Below are 24,001 nucleotides of genomic sequence, written 5' to 3'. Positions count from 1 at the left end.
GACACCATTTGGAAAAGAGTGGCATCAAGGAACACAAACTACTGTGATGATGCCAGCTGATGTTACTACTCGGCAAATCAGATCCCAGAATTAATCTGCCTCGATACATAATATTCTTTTACTGAAACATATGCACACACGGCTGCAGATTTGGTTGTAACAGTAAAGCAGAAGTTTATTACACAGAAATAATATAAATAAAAGAAACTGAGCTGTCTAAATGCATTACAGTTTGAAAAATTTCAAAACATCATGTCTATTCTCCAACACCATAATTTTACAGGTAGTCAAAATCCAAACAATATTTTTCCTTTCTGTCCAATCTGTAGATTTGATACAGCTACATCTTCTCAGTTCCAACATGTGACCAATGATGGCTTTTCCCATGACCACTCACACAACAGAACTTAGATTTCCTTCGATCTTTTAATAATCTGCAGAGTTATGACCAAATATTTCTGGTCTAGAACTTTCAAAGATTACACCCTTTCTCAGAGGTAACTTACTTCTTTAACTGCTCTAAACAAACTTCTTTCTAAGAGATACTACACTTGCTTCTGACCCCAGTCAGGTCTCCTTCAAACTGAACCAAAATCATTTGAATTATATTAGAAACAACTTGGACATTATAGATTCTACTAAACTAATAGCTTATTATCACCTTTCTGAGGTCATTAACCAAAGTATAAACAAACTCCCAGTACAATTCCATATTGGTTTGCAAGGTTCCCTCCAAGTCACACCCGATGCTGATTTGGAAGTATAGTGCCATTTCTTCAGTGTCGCTAGGTCAAAATCTTTGAACTCCCTTCTTAACAGTAGATATACCTACAGCACATGGACTGCAGCAATTCAGCAGGACAGCTCACCACCAACGTGTCAACAACATTTAGGGTTTAGCAATAAAAGCCGGTGAAGCCCACATCCCGTGTAAATGTTTTCTGTAAAGCCTATTATCATTGAGTGTTAAAATGCGTGATGAAATGTTACAGTCGTGATGTGATGGCATTGTGCATTATGCAAAATCAAACTCAGTGTACCAATGCAAGGATAGTCCAAAAGCAAAGCAAGTATCCTTCTGTTATATTGAAAAAATAGGAGCAACAAAATAATTGGCATTTATTTACATGTATGAAAATCTTGAAGTGAATTTCAAGAGCTAGATTTACTTTCTCTAAGCCAAGAGTTGCAAGGACTCACTCCTAATAAGATTGTGCAGATGATTTGGCTGGGAAGGTTGACCAGTTTCACTGAAGGACACCAGATAGATTGGGTTTTATTGTGCTCTATGTTCCCAAAGAATCAAATTTGACCCCTATTATTAGGTCATCTCCTTGCTGTCTGAAGGAGCAAGTTGCATACAGATTGAATGTCATATTTTCCACTTCAGGGTATTTTCGGTGTGAGGAATGTTAAATAGGTCAGTTGGCTACAGCCCCATTTTCCCACTCACCCCTGAACTGAACCCCATAGGAGAAGGTGAGCAGATGCAGAACCAGCCCATCATAAATAAAGTAAATAATTCAGGATCAACAAAGTCAGTCAGCAGCTCAATGGAAGTGGGTAGGCAATATTTAAAGGCATACATGAACTAAGGTCACATCGAAGGGAGGCATTTCATTCAAAGGGTGCTCTGCATGCATCAAGGGCATCCCTTTCCAAGATGCCATCCCAATCCTTCCATGCAATCTGTCCCCACTTCTATGACTTCTGAGATTTTTGCCCACTCTTGAAAACTCTGAGATCTACAATCTTGAGCAGCCATTTTCCTCTTCCAGCATCTTCCTTTTGTCAGAGCAGTGCCCACTGCTGAGCTCAGGCAGTGTCCAGTATGTTGAAGTGACTGATGAATCAGGTTGGCCAGCAACCCCATGGAGCTTCCTGCAGTGTGTAACAGGAGCAGGGTGGGAGTTAATGGATGGAGAAGTCCCCCATTAAATCTTATGCCTTATATTTTAAAAAAAGTATTTGCTGGCTTTAGGATGCACTGTGGTGGTGAAAGGTATTGCATAAATGCAAATCTCTGAAGGGTAGGAAACAATGGCCCATTGACAACTTGTGCTGTGAAGCCAGATATGATTCTTGTACACTCTAAGTCAACAGGCCATAATTGTTATTTGTTACGGTATGACTTAAAGCTAATTAGGACAAAATCTTGTAAACAAATACTTTCTATAGTCTTTCCTGGATGGTGAGTCTCTAATGTGTTCTTTAAAACGTTATATAATAATTATGGATGACAAAATTACCCATATGATTAATTTTAGTCAGAATAAGTAACACTCAGTCTTTGACTTATAGAAGAATTGTCAGAAACTGCTTTACAAAATCATTTTCAATGTAAAACCAGCCACAATGCCTAGACCTGGTTTACTGTCCGAAATAACAGTGGCGCAGATGGGAGAGTGAGCCCAGAAAGTAATCTATTTTATTAAGATCATTAACTCTATGCCTGACTTGGCATGAAACATTAATTTGCTGATTGCACCATGTGGTTGTAAGATTCGCTTAAATTAATTGTTGATAAAATTGGCATTACTTTGACAAAATCAACTTTTCACTAAAGGTTTATGATTTTTTGTAAAGCATGAATTCTCCTGAAAAGCAGCAAACAGAGATAGGAAGTCTGGTAGGGCATAAGAAGAAACATGGGAACAATTATAGGCTATTCAGCCCTTTCAGCCTGTTCCAGAATTTAAATAAATTATTGTTGATCTGCTTAACTCAGTTTACTACTCTTCCTCCAACATCCTATAGCACCCTTTAGCTAACAAAAATCGCTCAAAATCAGTTATAATTTTCTGGCATCATCTGCTTTTTTTTAAGGACCGAGTTCCAGATTTTCACTCTCCTTTGTGTGAAGGATCACTATTGTGTGATACATCATCATTGTACTGACTCACGCTAACTTTAAGGTCACTTTTTCTGTATTCAATGCTCCCCTACTGGAGGAAGCTGTTTCCCTCAGCCCATTTTATCACAACGTATAATTATGCCAATTTTTTAGTGCTTTCTGTTAACTCAGCAATACATCTTACTCATGCTGACCACTTCTTCATTAAAATTAGTACGAACAGTTCTTTCTTGACTACTAAGCATATTGCTGATAGAAAAGTGGGTTGAGGCCATAAACAGATCAACTGTGATCTTACTGAATGGAGGAGCATTTTCAAGGTGCAAATTGGCTTATGTTGGCTTCTAGCTTATTCATTTCTATATTTAACTTGAAGCACCCAATTTGTCCATCAGATTTGTTTCATTCAACTAAAGTTGAAACTCCGATAGTATATAACCCTTCACAGATATCAATTTATTTGTTTATTCTTTATATTATACATTTGTTGGCATATGTCAACGAGTTGGTATGTAATTTATTCATTGTATAATATGAGCTACATGTGTGAAGCATGGGGCTAGTTGAAGCCAATCTGTGAAACACAAGTTGAGATGTTAACTCAAGTTGAGATAAAGTCTCAAATGACATCTGTTACTACTTCTATGAATAACTGCAAAACAGAAACTTAATTACTTTAACTAACTATTGCAGTTGCCCAGTCTATTGCGTACTTCCAGTTGGTTTTCGTTACTTAAAATTAGGATGTTTTTGAACGTATCAGAAGATTCATGTAGCAAAGAGGTTAGCAAGAAGAACATGACAATGCTCAATACGAAAGTCTACTGTGATTGCCAAAATCAAGTTTTTGCTATATATCACTTCAGGAAAGACATCTGATGGAAATGTTATTATTAGCAAAAGTAATCATGTACTTCTGCATTAGTAATGTCTGTACATATGTGGTAATGCTGTGCGAGGTTGCTTCCCGGATTCTTAGCAAAACTAGGGTGAAGGTAATATCAAATTGACATTTCTACTTGCAGCTCACTCAGAACATCAGTGGCGCCTACTTTTGATACAGCACAGAGCTGAACCAGTTCTGTTTTCTATCAACGTGCATCAATAAAGTAGCATCAAATACACCTTTCCAAAAATGCCCTTCCCTCAAATTGCAGAGAATATTTTCAAATCTCCATGTTATCACTTAATGCTAGTCGTCCTAATATGAATTCCCAGCTTTTATTTCAGATTTGCATGAAACAAATTAAGACAAGTTTAAACTATTGAAAAACTGATGTTGTATTAGCTCATGTTGACAAGTTACAGATCTTTTTGAAAATAGCATAATTTTGGTTAAGAAAAGCTAGTTGAATTGTTTAAGGTTTAGGAAGGTTTTGAGTGGTTAAGGAATTAAAGATATTTTCTGCTTGTTCATGAGGGTCACAGACTGAGCATTAGAGAAAAATATTTTCAAGTTAAAGGTTATGAAAGCGATGCACTGTAGATGCTGGAAATCCAAAATAAAAACTGACAGAGTTGCCATATCTGCTCAGTATTTCAATAAATCTTCTGTCTTACAGTGAGTAGCTGTTGAGGCAGGGCCCACGGAAAGGAATTTGCCCAGAGCTGTTCAAACTACCCTGCTACTGCTTCACCAAAACGTAGCAGAAAGAAAGAAGGAACTTGCATTTAACTAGCACTATTCATGACCACAGGACTTTCCAAAGTTCTTCCTTGTAAGTGTCTTTGAAGTGTAGCCATTGATTTAAGATTAGGAAACACAGCAGTCAAGTTCCACACAAGGTGGTATCACAAATAGCAAGAAAAACCATGAGGTATTATGTCTTTAGCAATGTGGGTTGAGAGATAATTATCGGCCAGGACACGGGGTGAAATATCCCATTCTTCCTGCACCTTTTCAAAAGTGTGCCATTGGATCTTTTACATTCACCTGATTTACAGTGAGCAGCTGCAGCAATTCAGTTGATAAATATCAAAAAAAGTTGCAACGAGTTTTTAGTTCAACTTTTAAAGTTGAAAACTTCATATGATGAAGTCAAAGCCAGCCACACTGTTTCATGCTGTGCCCAACACTTCACCGTCTGCCAAATGCTGACTTGGTCGCATACCAAAATTCTAAAAGTTTGTTAGCCAGAACAACAACTTTTGTGTGGATTTCTTTTAATGAAAAGATCTGATATTCATTAAGCTCTGAATTAGATTTCCTTTAAAACTGAGGCCAAGAATTGAAGAAGTGCCTCTGGGAACATTAAAAATATGTTCTTTATTCCTCTGAAATTGAGCCTTGTGTGAGTAACATGACATTAACAGGAACTGTTGCTTATACAACATGTGGCGGGACACACTAAAGTCCAAATTAATCACTTGAAAATCAGCTTTCAACTTTCAAAGTCTATCAAATAGATAACACAGTGCATCAAATTACATCGGGAGAAATTAAACTAACAATGTAGATCATCCTTTCAATAGCCTGCACATAAATTTACAATATAAATTCTGCAATAATTTTCACATTATATTTAATCAGCATAAACTGAACGATCAAAAGAAAGGATCCTTATGCTGGTGATCTCAGATACAATGGATAAAAATGGAAGCAGGGTAATTCAATAAAAACAGGAGCTTGAATAATTAATCAACTTTACTAACACAGTTTACCCAATCTCAGATTCACCTGGACCATCTCCAATACCTCCGTCTCCTTCCTGGACTTCTCTATCTCCATCTCTGGTGACCACCTTGAAACCGACATCTATTTAAAGCCCACTGACTCCTACAGCTACCTCGACACCTCCTCTCACTCACCTTCCTGCAAGAATACGATCCTGTACTCCCAATTCCTCCACCACCATTGTGTCTGCTCCCAAGATGCAGCATTCCACTCCCACACGTCTCAGATGTCCTGTTATTTCAAAGACCGTAATTACCCCCTCCCGTGATTGAAAATGCCCTCAACCACATCTCTTGCATTTCCCGCACTTCTGCCCTCACATCCCCTCCCACCAACAAAAATAAAGATAGAGTCCCCATTGTCCCCACATATCACCCCACAAACCTTTGTATCCAACGTATCATTCTCCACCACTTTTGCCACCTACAATCCAAACCTACAATCAAAGATATATTTCCCTCCACACACCTATCTGCCTTCCATAGGGATCGCGCTCTCCACAAATCTTTCATTCACTCCACACTCCCCACTAGCCCCACCAACTCAAGCACATTTCCCTGCAATCGCAGAAAGAGCTACACCTGCCCCTACACCTCCCCACTCACCTCCATTCAAGGCACCAAACAAACCTTCCACATCAGAAAGGGGTTCACGTGTACATCTGTCAACTTGGTCTACTGTATCCGCTGCTCCCTATGTGGCCTCCTCTACATTGGTGGGACCAAGCTGAAGCTTGGAGACCATTTAGTAGAGCACCTGCGGGTTGTTCGCAACCAACAACACGACCTTCCAATCACGAACTCATCCCCCGGGTGACATGTCCATCCTGGGCCTCCTCCAGTCTCACAGTGACGCCAGCCGCAAACTAGAGGGGCAAGGCCTCCTATTCCACCTCAGGAGCCTACAGCCCAATGGCCTAAATTTGGATTTTGCCAGTTTCAAAATCTCCCCACCCACGGCCTCATCCCATGACCACGCTCCCTTTCATCCCCACCTCCTCGACCTGACACAAACTGTCCATCCTCTCTGCCACCTACCACTCCTCCCACCTCACTGAACAATCCCCACCACCACCTATCTGCACTCGCCTATCACCATCCCATCTACCTCACCCAGCCCCACCCTCCTCTCTCTTTATTTCTCAGCTCCTTTCCCCCTCCCCATTTTTGAAGAAAGGTCCCAAGCTGAAACGTCAGCTTTCCTGCTCCTCTGAGGCTGCCTGGCCTGCTGTGTTCATCCAGCTCCACACTGTTTTATTTTTGACCCCAGCATCTCCAGTTCTTACTGTCTCTGAGTTAAAAGTTTTAACCAGCTGGAGATGGTGGGTTAGGGGCTGAAACAGGATATGGATGTGCATATAGTTTGTCCCAATTGATACTGATCTCATTTGTGTCTCCTGGAAGTCTTGAAGGTCTAACAAAAAGTTACCTGCAGTACAATGATGTCCAAATCAGAAAATAGCTTAAATAAAGGTAATAATAATGTGCATCATGTTACACGGCATTTTTGTCACATGGAGAATATGTATGCGATACAAGTAAGGCCGTGGGTTACTGAAGTACAGTTTGAATCTACCCAGCCAGAATGGAAAATTAATAGTTGAAGCTACATTAAGATGGTACATTCTGAGAACTGATCATCCTAGAAAGTTTATCTGTGGGTAATAAATTACACACAGTTCAGTACTGGGGTCTGCACCAGGTTCCTGCTATTCTAGTGTTACTTAATGTCATGGCGCTGTGATTTTTGGGAAAGGCTAATCTGCTGTTTTGGGTTTTAAGTAACTTTAGTTGTCCTTATGCTAGTTTTATTTCAAGAAAATGGTTTTTCAGTTCCAGCAGAATCCATTTCATTAATGGCCTTTTGGAGTTCTCTAAGGAGAACAAAATAACAACAAATGTAATGTTATCACCAAGGCTATATACACTGCTTTCCTTTAGTGGTCACATAAAACCATATAACAAAAATGTGAGGCTGGATGAACACAGCAGGCCAAGCAGCGCCCCAGGAGCTTGGCCTGCTGTGTTCATCCAGCCTCACATTTTTGTTATCTTGGATTCTCCAGCATCTGCAGTTCCCATTATCTCACATAAAACCATATGCCTTGTATTAAAAAGCTATGAACTATTTGTACATTAGAAAAAGATAATGTATCTAATATTTGCTGCAAAAGTCATGATATGTAAAGAATTTGATATTGCATAAAATATTGCACTGTAGAATCAATGTCATTCTGTTACAAGATTGTTACAAGGTAACCTTTTCGATTATAAAAGTCTTACCTCGCATGACTGTGGCGTTTCAGTGGCGGGAGTCCGGGAGGAAGTGCGAGGGCAGCCTGGGAAGGTAAGCTTTTCGTTTATAAAAGCCTTACCTTGTGAATAGGCAGAACGCGTGCTGAGCAGCAGTGAATACAGGACGGCTGAGTAAGTGACGTAATATATTTGGGCAGTTACTTTGCCCGAAACACTACTTAGGTGGTGTCTCCCACCCATCCTCCTCCTCCACTAACCAAAAGAAAAGGATCTGAGTGCTGATTTGGTAAGGTTGCTAGTTTTTTTTCCCTCAATAGTCTGGGAATTCAGAACAGTGGGAATGGATGTTAGGGCAGTTGCATGCTCCTCCTGTAGAATGTGGGAGGTAAGGGTCACCACTAGTGTCCCTGCTGACTACATCTGCGGGAAGTGCACCCAACTCCAGCTCCTTGGAAACCGCGTTAGGGAACTGGAGCTGGATGAACTTTGGATCATTCGGGAGGCAGAGGGGGTAATTGAGAGGAGTTACAGGGAGGTAATCACACCTCAGGTACAGGAAAATGGTAGATGGGTTACAGTCAGGGGACAGAAAGGGAACAGGCAGACAGTGCAGGGATCCCCTGTGGCCCTTCCCCTCAGTAACAAGTATACCGTTTTGGACACTATTGGGGGGACGATTTACCAGGGGTAAGCCATGGGGTACAGGTCTCTGGCACAGTCTGTCCCTGTTGCTCAGAAGGAAAGGGGGGAGAGGAGGACAGCATTAGTCATTGGAGACTCCATAGTTTGGGGGACAGATAGGAGACTCTGTGGGAACGAGACAGACTCACGGTTGGTGTGTTGCCTCCCAGGTGCCAGGGTCTGTGATGTCTCAGATCGTGTTTTTGGGATCCTTAAGGGGGAGAGGGAGCAGCAAAAGTCGTGGTCCACATAGGCACCGATGACATAGGTAGGAAAAGGGATGGGGGTGTAAGGCACAAATTCAAGGAGCTAGGGTGGAAGATTAGAGCTAGAACAAGCCGAGTTGTTATCTCTGGTTTGTTACCCATGTCACATGCGAGCGAGGTGAGGAATAGGGAGAGAGAGCAGTTGAACACATGGCTACAGGGATGGTGCAGGAGGGAGGAATTCAGATACCTGGATAATTGGGGCTCATTCTGGGGTAGGTGGGACCTCTACAAATGGGATGGTCTACACCTGAACTTGAGGGGTACCAATATCCTGGGGGGTGGGGGGAGCGCGAAATTTGCTAATGCTCTTCGGGGAGGGTTTAAACTAATTCAGCAGGGTGAATTGTAGCCCCAGTGTACAGGAGGTTGAGACTAGTGAGGCCATGAATAAGGTTTCAAGGTCAATGTACCGGCAGGCAGGAAAGTGTTTGAAGTGTGTTTACTTCAATGCCAGGAGCATCCGGAATAAGGTGGGTGAACTTGCAGCATGGGTTAGTACCTGGGACTTTGATGTTGTGGCCATTTCGGAGACATGGATAGACCAGGGACAGGAATGGTTGTTGCAGGTTCTGGGGTTTAGATGTTTCAATAAGATCAGGGAAGGTGGTAAAAGGGGCGGAGGTGTGGCATTGTTAGTCAGGGACAGTATTACGGTGGCAGAAAGGACGTTTGATGAGGACTCGTCTACTGAGGTAGTATGGGCTGAGGTTAGAAACAGGAAAGGAGGGGTCACCTTGTGGGGAGTTTTCTATAGGCCTCCGAAAAGTTTCAGAGATGTAGAGGAAAGGATTGCAAAGATGATTCTGGATAGGAGCGCAACTATATTAGATTTCAAGGGACATGTGTTCGATTCCACCCTCAGGCGATTGTCTGTGTAGAGTTTGCACATTCTCCCCATGTCTGCATGGGTTTCCTACAGGTGCCCCAGTTTCCTCCCACAGTCCAAAGATACGAGGTTAGGTGGATTGGCCATGCTAAATTGCCCGTAGTGTTCAAGGGATGCCTAGATTGCGGGGGGGTTAAAGGGGGATAGGTCTGGGTGGGATGCTCTGGAGGGCCGTGTTGGGCCAAAGGGCTTGTTTCCAACCTGTAGGGATTTTATGATTCCATGATTCCATCTTTAACCTCCCTTTATTTGCAAACTTGTTGAATATGATGTCATTTCCTAATTCCTAGTAATGAGAGTGGACATCCACTCTTGTTATCCACTTATTAATACCAGGTATGACTTTCCGACTTATCTTTCTTTCTAATCTCAATCTTCCCTACAATGAGGCAGTAGTAATTTTTCTTACTCTCCCTTATCCAAACATTGGCCTAACAAGGGGTTAGCTTCAAGTCATGACTTGATTAGTCCCAGGCCTATCACCTTTCTCAATCTGTATAATGTATCTGTGCTATGACTGCTTTAGCAGCATCCCAACTTGGATAAGTCACTATTCTATAACTAATGATCAGGAAGACCACTTTTGGCCCTATCTGCAAACTCCATACCTTTGCCACTGACTCCTTCCCCTAACACAACCATTGCTTCGGGTGAAATGAGTTTAATTTCAATCTTGTTCTCATATTTGACTATAAGCTTAGTTTTTGACTCTATACAATTGTCATCATTACCACTTCTGACTTTGACAAAGTTTCTCCTCTCCACCTCTACAGCAGTATGGAGACAGTGAATTTGTATCCATATCTTGCGATCTCCTATTTGAACTTTTAAATGCACCATTTATCACCTGTCACTCCTCAGCAATTAAATAATCTAAAATCCCTTTCTCGATTCCACCTGAAAATGTCCTGTTTGTGTATCATTCCAACATGCATTAATCTACAATTTATTAATAGTATCATTTTGTCTAAATCCCTCTTTGATTTACTTTATCTGTTAAAGGTGCCACATAAATGCATTTTAAATTTTTACAGTAATAAATTCCTAGCTATACTTTCCTTGGGAACCCTGAAAAGAATGAATATAGTTTGAAGCGTTTCTTTTAATATGGATGCTACCTTAGTTCTCTATTATGGAAAAATGATGCACATTACATCAGAAGTTATGCGGACTTTACCATTTTAAGAAGAAACCACAGGATCCTCCTCATCCAGAATGCATGTGATGAAATTTCTCAGCTCCTTCTCTGTTTTATTTCTGCATGACACCAACTTTTTCAATCCCCACATTGGAAATTTTGTATGATGTGTTACCTCTCACAGTTAATATGTCAGTATAACTTCTAGCGACATGCTCATGATATCATTATCATATCGTAACACATGATGTGAAATTTCAAAGGTCTCAGATTCACTCCTAACTCAAAAATTTGAAACATGATATACTGACAGATACATGCTACTCTTGTAACCAAATAGCTTGCTGTTAACCCAGGAACTGAAATGCCTGTAAACATAATATGTTTATGTATTAGTGAGCTGTAACAAACATCTGTTGATGTTTAAATACCATGTTAACCCCTACTGTGGCAAAAGACACACCACCATATGTGGAGACTGCTGTAGAAATGTAAGCTTTTGGAGACTGATCAATAAGCATATGACTAAGCCATATCCTCCTCAGCTGGCCTGCCAATATCAATTGTTAAGAATCACACAAGAATACCCACTTTGGTGAGATATTGAAATATTATTATTATTGGAGGAATACTTAACATAAACCTATATTTTCAACAAGGCAGAAAATGATTTACTTAGTAGTACCCATACGGCGAATACAATTCATGGCCACTTAATCCAAGATCCGTATATTGTACATCATCCACATAACAGTTTAGTAATTGTACTGGTCTCTTCAAAGCCAATGTGCGACATGAATCTCTTGATCAATATTGGTTTTAAAACCTGGTCACAGCTACAAGTTTGGTGTGAAATTATTGATGAGTATTTACATGAAAGAATGTGCTAGATACTAATTCATTTCAATGTTCAAGTGACAGCTAAAGATAGGTTCCCATTTTAGCTTTTTTATATTGTTAAGTACTTGTGAAACCCAAATCATGCATGCATGGATATTAATGAGCAGGTGCTGTTCTTTAGTCTGCTATGTTACCCAATGATGCATTCGAGAGGAAAATCAATTATAAGTCCCAGCCATGTTAATCAACTCTTCAATCCTGGCAGCATTTCCAACACTCCAACTCTAGTTGTATGCACATATTTTAATTCTTACTGTGTTCTGGTTTAAGCATGTTTTTTTAATGGTACAGTGCAAGGGTCGTGGTTTTTGTAATGGCATTCATAGCCTGAATGCATCATTTAAAACTTACCACGTTAATTTGTCCACCAAAATTACGAAAATTACACATTAAAATCTAAGCTTACCAGGTCTACATGTGGCAGACAAGGTTTTATGTCAATAGGCACCTCCATGACTGAACTCAGAGAAAAAAGTCTGTATTAAAAGATAGTTGACATTGGACTGCAAGAGCTCACTTGCACAGTGAAAGTAAACTTCAAGATTATACATTTACTAGCCCTCAAGGCATTACTGAAATGAATTGAGAAGAAACCATGTTATAACGTGTCCAGTAGGCTCTGACAGAAAGAGTCCCATCTATTTATATAAGAGCTAAAGATGCCAAGTTCGACAATCAAATTTTTCTCCATCCCCGTGTAGTATGCTGCTTCTTTTTCTCCCTCTCCCAACAGATTCCCACTTACCCTGAATGCTCATAAACACAATTTTGACTCAATAGATTTTCTTTCTGCACCTACTAAACATAAGAGTAATTATTTACAACATTTTAACTGTTGCCCTTCATTCTGCCTGAACTAAACATTGTTGCTGCTGTTAGTCATTACTGTAAAATACCTAATCCCTTTCAGAGATAACGGGAACTGCAGATGCTGGAGAATCCAAGATAACAAAATGTGAGGCTGGATGAACACAGCAGGCCAAGCAGCATCTCAGGAGCACAAAAGCTGACGTTTCGGGCCTAGACCCTTCATCAGAGAGGGGGATGGGGTGAGGGTTCTGGAATAAATAGGGAGAGAGGGGGAGGCGGACCGAAGATGGAGAGAAAAGAAGATAGGTGGAGAGAGTATAGGTGGGGAGGGGATAGGTCAGTCCAGGGAAGACGGACAGGTCAAGGAGGTGGGATGAGGTTAGTAGGTAGATGGGGGTGCGGCTTGGGGTGGGAGGAAGGGATGGGTGAGAGGAAGAACAGGTTAGGGAGGTGGAGACAGGTTGGACTGGTTTTGGGATGCAGTGGGTGGAGTGGAAGAGCTGGGCTGGTTGTGTGGTACAGTGCGGGGAGGGGACGAACTGAACTGGTTTAGGGATGCAGTTGGGGAAGGGGAGATTTTGAAACTGGTGAAGTCCACATTGATACCATTAGGCAAAAATTCCATCCCCTACTCCCAATTCCTCCGCCTCCGCCGCATCTGCTCCCACGACAAGACATTCCACTTCCGCACATCCCAGATGTCCAAATTCTTCAAGGACTGCAACTTTCCCCCCACAGTGATCGAGAACGGCCTCGACCGAGTCTCCCGTATTTCCCGCAACACATCCCTCACACCCCGCCCCCGCCACAACCGCCCAAAGAGGATCCCCCTCGTTCTCACACACCACCCCACCAACCTCCGGATACAACGCATCATCCTCCGACACTTCCGCCATCTACAATCCGACCCCACCACCCAAGACATTTTTCCATCCCCACCCCTGTCTGCTTTCCGGAGAGACCACTCTCTCCGTGACTCCCTTGTTCAGTCCACACTCCCCTCCAACCCCACCACACCCGGCGCCTTCCCCTGCAACCGCAGGAAATGCTACACTTGTCCCCACACCTCCTCCCTCACCCCTATCGCAGGCCCCAAGATGACATTCCACATTAAGCAGAGGTTCACCTGCGCATCTGCCAATGTGGTATACTGCATCCACTGTACCCGGTATGGCTTCCTCTACATTGGGGAAACCAAGTGGAGGCTTGGAGACCGCTTTGCAGAACACCTCCGCTCAGTTCGCAACAAACTACTTCACCTCCCAGTCGCAAACTATTTCCACTCCCCCTCCCATTCTTTAGATGACATGTCCATTATGGGCCTCCTGCAGTGCTACAATGATGCCACCCGAAGGTTGCAGGAACAGCAACTCACGTTCCGCCTGGGAACCCTGCAGCCTAATGGTATCAATGTGGACTTCACCAGTTTCAAAATCTCCCCTTCCCCAACTGCATCCCTAAACCAGCCCAGTTCGTCCCCTCCCCCCAATGCACCACACAACCAGCCCAGCTCTTCCACTCCACCCACTGCATCCCAAAACCAGTCCAACCTGTCTCCGCCTCCCTAACCTGTTCTTCCTCTCACCCATCCCTCCCTCCCACCCCAAGCCGCACCCCCATCTACCTACTAACCTCATCCCACCTCCTTGACCTGTCCGTCTTCCCTGGACTGACCTATCCCCTCCTTACCTCCCCACCTATACTCTCTCCACCTATCTTCTTTTCTCTCCACCTTCGGTCCACCTCCCCCTCTCTCCCTATTTTTTCCAGAACCCTCACCCCATCCCCCTCTCTGATGAAGGGTCTAGGCCCGAAACGTCAGCTTTTGTGCTCCTGAGATGCTGCTTGGCCTGCTGTGTTCATCCAGCCTCACATTTTGTTGTCTTAATCCCTTTCAGAGTCAGTCATTCACTTCTACCTCCATCTGTTGTTTCATTAACCACTGATATAGGAATCCTCCTGGACCAATCTCGTGCTCCGTGGAAGTGTTATGGAGATGGTAATGGTTTGGGAAATCTCTCTTTTCAGGTTAGACAAAACCTGGTGTTGTGTGATTTTTAACCTTGATTCTTGTTTAGACCACATTTAGACAATTACATACAGTACTGGCTATCATATTGTGAAAAAAACATAGAGGTACTGGGGATGTCAGAAGATTCACAGGCGTGCATGGATTATGTGTTTCTGGTAAGGATTACCAAGCTATATCTCATATCTCTTGTAAAAAAAAGTTGTGCCCTATCACAGTCTTTCAAATTATGAAAGGTTTTGATAAAGTTGATACAGAAAAAATGTTTCTACCTGTGAGGAGTAGCACAATGATAGGTCATCGATATAAACGAGTCAGGAAGAAGTCCAATATGGAATGGAGAAGCAACTTGTGTTAGACAAGTACGTGATGGAGACGTGAATAAATAGGCATGATGTGTGTTTAGATGAGAAAAAGGTTGTTCAAGCGGAACATAAATACCAGCATAGACTAGTTGGGCATAAAGATCTGTTTCCATATAGCATACCCTTTGCAACTCAATGCAGTATTAACAGATAAATGTAGTTTCCTATTCAAACGTTTACAGAACTGGATGTCCCACATTGCACACAAATAGCCTGTATTGACAAGACATTGCCTGAGCCCAATTCTATAAATGCAGTGCACTATTTTCACACTCTGATGCCACTTGAGTTACTTACCTAGTATTCAGTATAGGGTAAACAATGCAGTTCAGTTATATACCTTTTGCATCTAATTATTTCCCTAATTAATTCATGAGTTTTGCTTGCCAGAATTTGTTGTCTACCCCCAGTTGGCCTGGAGAGGTTTGTGGTGAGTTGGCTTAGAACATATAACATAGAACAAAGAACAATACAGCACAGAACAGGCCCTTCGGCCCTCGATGTTGCGCCGACCTATGAACTAATCTAAGCCCCTCCCCCTACACTATCCCATTATTATCCAAGATAACAAAGTGTGAAGCTGGATGAACACAAGAGGCCAAGCAGCATCTCAGGAGCACTAAAGCTGATGTTTCAGGCCTAGACCCTTCATCAGCGCTAATGAAGGGTCTAGGCCCGAAACGACAGCTTTTGTGCTCCTGAGATGCTGCTTGGCCTCCTGTGTTCATCCAGCTTCACACTTTATTATCTTGGCTTCTCCAGCATCTGCAGTTCCCATTATCTCCCATCATTATCCATATGCTTATCCAAGGACTGTTTAAATGCCCCTAATGTGGCTGAGTTAACTACATTGGCAGGCAGGGCTTCCACACCCTTACCACTCTCTACGTAAAGAAACTGCCTCTGACATCTGTCTTAAATCTATCACCCCTCAATCTGTAGCTATGCCCCCTTGTACAAGCTGATATCATCATCCTAGAAAAAAGACTCTCACTGTCCACCCTATCTAATCCTCTGATCATTTTGTTTGTGTCTATTAAATCCCCTCTTAGCCTCCTTCTCTCCAATGAGAACAGACCCAAGTCCCTCAGCCTTTCTTCATAAGGCCTTCGCTCCAGACCAGGCAACATCCTGGTAAAAACATCCTGGCTTCTTGAACGCTGCAAGCCATTCCTCAAAGGCAAGTGGGAATGGGCAAAAATGCTAGCCCAGGCAGCAAAGTCAATATTTCATGAATAAATAATAAAAAGATTACCTTCATTATATAACAAGTTGTAGAGCTGGATGAACACACCAGGCCAAGCAGCATCACAGGAGCAGGAGAGCTGACGTTTTGGGCCTAGACGCTTCTTCAGAAATTTCTCAAGAAGGGTCTTGGCCCAAAACGTCAGCTCTCCTGCTCCTGTGATCTGCTTGGCCTGCTGTGTTCATCCAGCTCTACCCCTTGTTATCTCAGATTCTCCAGCATCTACAGTTCCTACTATTTCTGAAATCTTCATTATATATATGTGAGTAAACTAGTGAGTAAATACATGATTTATTGCTGCAGATCTACATCTCTATTTGTCTGTTTGTATCATACTTCACCCCAGATATGACAGATTAGTTCGCTAACATCATCTTTATCTATTGTTTGCTCTGTGTTTGAACCAGTTGCTAAAAGGTATGGAAGAATAAAGCAAATCAGATACAGAATTACTACTTCACTAATTTTGTCTCTTCATCCTGGCAGAAATGACTCAGATCTGGTGAACACCTCGAACAGCCAGGCTTTGAACACCAATCCAACATCTAGAGAATACAAGAATACTTTTGACGCATTTTCAATTATAATTGTAATATCAGTAGTGCAGAAATTGAGTAATACCAAAAAATTGTCTGTGCAAGACAAAGCTTTGTCAAAATGTGTCTGTTTTTTTAGTATGACTCAAGTTTTAATTATATGATAACAGACTGAAATTTGGCAGCCAGTGTTTCAACTTGAATTGTATTAAGAAGGTTGATCAAGGAAGAAACATTAAAACTGAACTATGTAGGTTAATGGTGAGGTTGGTTGGCTCGCTGAGCTGGTTTGTTGTTCCGCAGTCGTTTCGTTACCGTGCTTGGTAACATCCTCAGTGCAGCCTCTGATGAAGCGTCGGTGTGTTTTCCCACCCGGCTTTTAAACTCTGGGGTCTGTAGCGATGGATTTCCTCACTTCTGGGTTTCCTTCATCAGAGGCTGCACTGAGGATGTTACCAAGCACGGTAACGAAATGTCTGCAGAACAACAAACCAGCTCGGCGAGCCAACCAACCTCAACACCCACAACCCGAGCTACAGGCCTACTCCAAAACCTTAGGTAGGTTAAACAAAGGATGAGAGATATGGGAAACTCAACACTTAGCTTCTCTTTAAATTAAGATGAAGACAAGTTAAATTTTATGGAGAAATGCTGGAAAGTAAATGTCACAAAAATACTTATGAAGCAATGTTAAACTGAATTGTAAAACTAATTTCAAAGTCCTGGGTTTCACACTTAGTTACTTATAAAAATGTCAAACCAGTAACAAATGGCACATAGTCATTTTTCTACTGACACAACAGCTTGTTTATGGTCCTGAAGCAAAATGTTTTTGTGCTGTGTGGGGGGTGGGGGGGGGGGGGCATGGGAGGCAAAGGGAGGGGGCAAGGGCATTTAATCAGGTGGGAAGGTGAGGAATGAGGAATGGGTCCCAGCCATATTCTCATCATTAACATGATCAAGTCCATTGTAGATTAGATTAGATTAAATTAGATTCCCTACAGTGTGGATGCAGGCCTTTCGGCCCAACAAGTGCACACACCCCCTTGCAGCATCCCACCCAGACCCATCCCCCTATAATGCACACACCCATGAACACTACAGGCATTTTGGCATGGCTGATCCACCCAGCCTGCGCATCTTTGGACTGTGGGAGGAAACCAGAGCACCTGGAGGAAACCCATGTAGAAAAGACCATGCTTTCCTGTAATTAATGCATACTTAGAGACTTCATCCACTACTACTGGTATTAATTTGCAAATGGTCACAAGGCATAACCAAACAGGGAGTTCCACAATCAGGCAGCAGCACGGTTGCTAATGCACTCCTGGGAGGTGGGAAGGGCACTTGGTTCCTGATTTAGGAACTGGCATCGGGAAGGAGAAAGTTTACTTACAGCTACCCCACCTTGCATTTACTGCCAACCCTCCTGTGCACACACACTCATCTCCATGACTTTCATCCCCAAAACTCCCTCTTGCCATAACTCATCTCTGACCTGAGATCCAGACACAATTTTTAGCTTTGCGTGACAGCTGTACTGACGGTAGCCTCCTTCTCGCTGGTGACACTGCCATTGAGTACAACTGCAGACCTCTGATTGGCCGGCAGCTCTGGACTGGCATCCATTTCCAAGGTCCTTGTTCCCAGGGGACACCCACTGCTGGTCTGTCAACTGCCTGAGTGGAGCAAGATGTGGTGGACCTTCCAAGAGACAATACCGGCCGCTACAATCTCTCCAGCCAGTTGCCAAAACCCTTATCACCTCCATAAGGTTTCAGTTCTTGTTTCTGTAATTCATTGTCTTTCACCTGCTGTCAAAAATGTTATCATGGCATTTCCCACAGAAGTAATTAAAAAAAAAAGCAAAAACAAAGTTGCTGGAGAAGCTCAGTGGGTCTGGCAGCATTTGAGAAGGAGAAAACAGAGTTAACGTTTCGGGTCTGGTGACCCTTCCACAGAACTGGGTCACTGGACCCGAAACATTAACTCTGTTTTCTCCTTCACAGGCGCTGCCTTAATACCTTACTGCTATTACCAAGTGGCAGTGCTAAAACCAGTGTAATTGGCATTCAAAAAATTGCCTTGTATTAGGATTCCCTCATTGTCCAGTCAAAATTGATACAATTTTCAATGCAATATTTTTATATCTAGTAGATGCTCGCTATCTTAAAATCTAAAATCATTTAGTGTTTCCATTTTAATTTCTATTTCTTGAACACGTTTGTAGCTTACTTATCTGCACATACGCAGGATTCCTAAATTCATGTAAAAAACAGACTAACGTTGTAATGAAATTATTTGCTTCCACCATCAAGGTTCTGGTGTTAGTATAATATCTAGTTTCTAGTGCTGTCACCCCTGCAAACGAAGAGGCAAACTAAATGCTATTTTTCAAATGTTCCTCATTATCTGAATATGAGCACACAAACATCTGACAGTCTAATCAATTGGAGATGCTCTATAAACTTTAGGATTATTAAAATTCTATTTTTGAAGCAAAACTAATGAACAAATACTGTATTTAGGATTAAAATGGCAGATAATATCTGTGGTCAGCGTTTATCATAACAACAATTGACTTTTATACTGAAGGACATCAACTACAGATCAACCTTCTGCAGCAGGGTATAGCTCCAACTCAAAATGTCTGTTCAATTTTAGCTCAAACACTCATTTTTGTCAAACGCAGACACATTTTCTGGCAAATTGATCAAGGTTTTCTGTCTGTGACTCAGCTGCTTTTTGCAATGCATACAGATTAAACATGCAGTGTGTTATGTTTTTCATCCATTGTGGGTCATGACATCACTATCAGCCAATAATACTGCATTTGTACTAGTTTAGAAACTTATCCACGAGAAATAAGTATAACTTATATTACAAGCTGTAGTTTAAACTAGAAACAATGATTGTAACTGGTCCTTCAAGTTTATATAACGGGAGGATTTCATGAAACAAGTCACTTGAATTACTTTATCATATCCACAGTTTAAATGGGAAGATTATTTTGACAATCTAATTTGACAACAGTTACTTGGTCACTATCAATATGTCAATCACCAAGGTTTGTGTCTTGCATCAAAATGTGCGGATAGTATCAAATACCTATCAAAGGTACGAAAGATGTAACAGGCAGGATGTTCTGATTAAGATTAATTAACCTGCATTTCAGGTTGACCCATTTAACAGCACAGAGAAAGTTGTGAGTTGAGAATATGGTAGCATATTATCAAGGCTGATGCACAACTTTGAGAGGAAGAGCATGCTTTACTAAAAACTTTCAAAAGGGAACTGAATAATTACTTCGAGAGAAAAGTTGGTTAAGTCCAGGAAGAATGACATGTGAGAGTGGGAGTTATAACTCTTCCAAAGCTCTTTGAAAGTGCTGGAACAGACATGATGGGTTAAATGTGGAATTTCTGTCTCCTCTTACTCAATCATTTTATAATTTATTGTGGGGCCTTATAAAATCCAAACTACATTGCAAACAAAGGACTTTTTTTTTCCTATCTCTGTCATTACAGTTCTAGTATGGAGCTGCTCTTGCAATGCTGGTTGTGCTGTCAACCAGATCAGTCATCAAGTGAATATTCTTTCATCTACTCCTTGACTTTGAAGAAGTGCTCCTAGTCTGGCACAGTGATAGTGCCTCTACCTCTGGACTGGGAGGCCTAGCTCAAGTTGCAACTGCTCCATAAGTATGGAATAGCATCTCTGTACAGGTTGATGAAAAAAAGAACAAGCCAGAGGGGCAGGATTACTGAGCTGCTCTCGCAGACAATCCACATGGACATGATAAGCCGAAAGGCCTCCTATGTTCCTAGCACTGTAATATATTGGTGTGTACATCAGCTCCCGGTATATTTTTGTTCATTTGTTTTCATTGCCACCACAAAACTTACTTTACCCTTTGATAATAGTGGTCCAACTGGGCCAAACTGAAACTTGATGCAACAAGATGGCACACATGCCAAGAGCTTGCAAATTCCTCTAGATGCATGGCTTCCAAAGTGGAAGTCATGCTTGGCATGACAATCAATGTGCACATGGTTAAAGTGTCCTGGTGGATTGTAAAATAAACTTACATAGAATCTGCAATCAACAGTTGACACGCGCCACATCTTCACAGAATCCCTTCAGTGTGGAAGTACACCATTCAGCCCACTGAGGCCACACCAACCCTCTGAAGAGCATCCCACCCAGACCCACCTGTTCCCGTGGCCAATACACCTACACTGCACATCCCTGGATATCATGGGCAATTTAGCGTGGCCTATCCACCTAACCTGCCCATCTTTGAACTGTGGGAGGAAACTGAAGCACACAGAGGAAATCCACATGGACACAGGGAGAATGTTCAAACTCCATCCAGACACTTGTCCGAGGGTGGAATTGAACTTGGGCCAATGGTGCTTTGGCACATCGGTGCAAACTGCTGAGCCACTGTGTCATCCAGTGGAATCCATGGCTTTATGGCAATAATATCCTTCCTGAAATAGGGAGATCATAATTGCAGATACGGACCAACCAAGCTCCTAAACAAGTAAAATTTGGCATCATTACTCCTGTGCTTAAATCCTCTTTGATAAAGGCTAACATGTTCACCTTCAGCAGCTTATTGACAGGATACCTAGGTTCAGTTGTATATTTTTATTCACTCGTGGCATGTTCACTTGTTGGGCCCACAATTACTGCCCAAACCTGATTGTCCTTGAAAAGGTGGCAATGTGTGGCAAAGATTCAAGTCTTCTTGAACTACTGCATCCTATGTGTTATTGGTAGACCCACAATCTACACTTCTTAACCTCCTACAGATTAAGAAATACTCTACCGAGCTAGAAAGTAGAATAGAAAGTGAGTATTGCTTTCCTCTCACACAATAGAAATGTTGTTCACTTTTTACTCTGGTATTTCTTTTAAAATGTTCTGATAAGCATAGACAAAAATGTAAACAGAATGTGTCTTTCATTACAATACAACACAGCCTCTATAAAATATGCCATTGTATTCTGCAACTGTAATAACTATACTCTTCAGTTTACTGCAAATGGAGTTTGCTCATTTTGGAAATCAGTTTATCATTAATATACACAATTAACCAACAGTGATTGATCATATGGGACTGTGATAAGAATGCCAATTGCTCCTATTGAGCACTTGATGAGACTTTTCTGGTGAGAAATTAGACCTAGGCTAATCAAGAAGTTAATCTTATGAGGAAAGGCTGAGGGACTTGAGGCTGTTTTCATTGGAGAGAAGAAAGTTGAGAGGTGACTCCTGATGCACAATTTTATTGATAAATGAAATACACTTTCAGACTAACATTTTCTCAGTTCTAATATGTTTATGCACAAGAATCTACACTGAAAACACCTATTAAACACACATTTTTCAGAGGCCACAAATATGATGACAAATCATTGAGTTTGGTGTCATACATACTGCAGTCCTACTTGGATGTGACTGACTGATAAATTACAACTCCAAAGCAAGATATAATGGGCGTCAAACACAGATTGCCGCATTGCGTGGTATTTTAAGCTTTTGTTCAATGTGTCTAAATTGCATTTACAAACAACAGGTTGTGAAGCATAAATAATTTTTCCAGCGTGCTCATGAATAGTGTAAATCAATCAGGAAGCTGTGATTTCTTTTTCGGTGTATATATGAAATATACATTATTACAAAGTCAGAAGTCACATGACACCAGGTTATATTCCAACAGGTTTATTTGAAATCACAAGCTTTCATAGCACTGTTCCTTCACCATGGCATCATTACTGCAAAGTGTTACGAACGTGCAGCCTCACTTGGAATATTGCGTGCAGTTCTGGTCACCCCATTACAGGAAGGATGTGGAAGCATTGGAAAAGGTGCAGAAGAGATTTACCAGGATGTTGCCTGATCTGGAGCGAAGGCCTTATGAAGAAAGGCTGAGGGACTTGGGCCTGTTCTCATTGGAGAGAAGAAGGCTAAGAGGGGATTTAATAGAAACATACAGGATGATCAGAGGATTAGAAAGGGTGGACAGTGAGAGTCTTTTTCCTCGGATGATGACGTCAACTTGTACAAGGGGACATTGCTACAAATTGAGGGGTGATAGATTTAAGACAGATGTCAGAGGCAGGTTCTTTACTCAGAGAGTGGTAAGGGCGTAGAACGCCCTGCCTGCCAATGTAGTTAACTCAGCCACATTATGGGCATTTAAACAGTCCTTGGGTAAGCAAATGGATGATGATGGGATAGTGTAGGGGGATGGGCTTAGATTAGTTCACAGGACGGCGCAACATCGAGGGTTGAAGGGCCTGTTCTGCGCCGTAATGTTCTATGTTCTATGAAACTGGCACAGAAATGAAAGAGATAGCACATAACTTTTGTTTTCCAATTTACATTCATAAATATTTGCTTGTGCTTGCATTAAAAAATAAACTACCAACAGGGCAGGAGAATGAAGCATGTGGTACTGTCATAAGAGGCTATGAACTTCCCATTAACTTGATACCATACAGCAAAATATTCCGAATCAACACAAAGCTGCAATCGGTTTATCTTTGGCCCTCTGCACATTCATAGTTGCAGCTCAATTTTTATCCAAAAATTTTAGATTTTTAAGAGACCAACATCAACTAAAATTATTAATTTGGGACTGCCAACTCGAGTTGAATGTATTCCTGGGGGTTTCAACATGTCCTACTAACTTCTACTAGTCTGGCTGCACACTCACACCATTGGTTGTACATCGTGTCCATGCTCACAGCACATCCCCTGCCAACTGCAAAATGAAAAGACTACTCATTACCCAAATGAGTGAACTTTGGCCATTGGCCAAGAACCCTCTTTTTCCTATCACAATTATAAGTAGTAAAGTGTAGAAGAAACAACATATTTTGTTTAGCAACCTCATGAATTTTCACCTGGGTTACTTACAGCAGCATCTGGAGATGAATTTTTAATTCCTACATACTCCAGGTCAATTCTGTAGGAGTAACAACTTGAATTAACCCCAAAAAGAAAGGCACTTCAAGCATTCTCCATAATTTGATCCGGTTTGCAAAGCACTATGAGTCAACAAGTTTGTTTTCTCCAGCTTTATATGTGGATAGGATTTGAATGAAAGCAGATTCCATTCCACCTCAAATCTCTCGCTCCATATTTGAGCTGTTAGTTACAGTTGTCATGGAGTATGAAACACCAGTTCTCTTCAGTAAAGATCTGCCTTTCACTGTACTTGTGGTGAGGAAGAGTGTTGGTAAATACTAGTGCAACAAGTATTATATCACAGTCATTGGATGTCTCATCAGGGAGTCAGATAGGTTAGAGAATTATTTGTTCCAGCTCTGGTCCCATAGGCTCTC

At 41.7% G+C, this 24,001-nt stretch overlaps 1 protein-coding gene across 3 annotated transcripts in view; it reads right to left on the bottom strand.

Annotated features, from left to right (window-relative positions):
* LOC125451253 (solute carrier organic anion transporter family member 3A1-like) overlaps positions 1 to 24,001 on the bottom strand; it is a 312,267-nt gene that overhangs the window by 96,547 nt on the left and 191,719 nt on the right. The gene's annotated exons all lie outside the window — the stretch shown is intronic.

The sequence above is a fragment of the Stegostoma tigrinum genome, chromosome 3 (genome assembly GCF_030684315.1).
Source record: "Stegostoma tigrinum isolate sSteTig4 chromosome 3, sSteTig4.hap1, whole genome shotgun sequence".
Taxonomy (NCBI): domain Eukaryota; kingdom Metazoa; phylum Chordata; class Chondrichthyes; order Orectolobiformes; family Stegostomatidae; genus Stegostoma; species Stegostoma tigrinum.
Note: the sequence above shows the minus strand (reverse complement) of the source record. Positions and strands in the feature narration are given on the sequence as shown.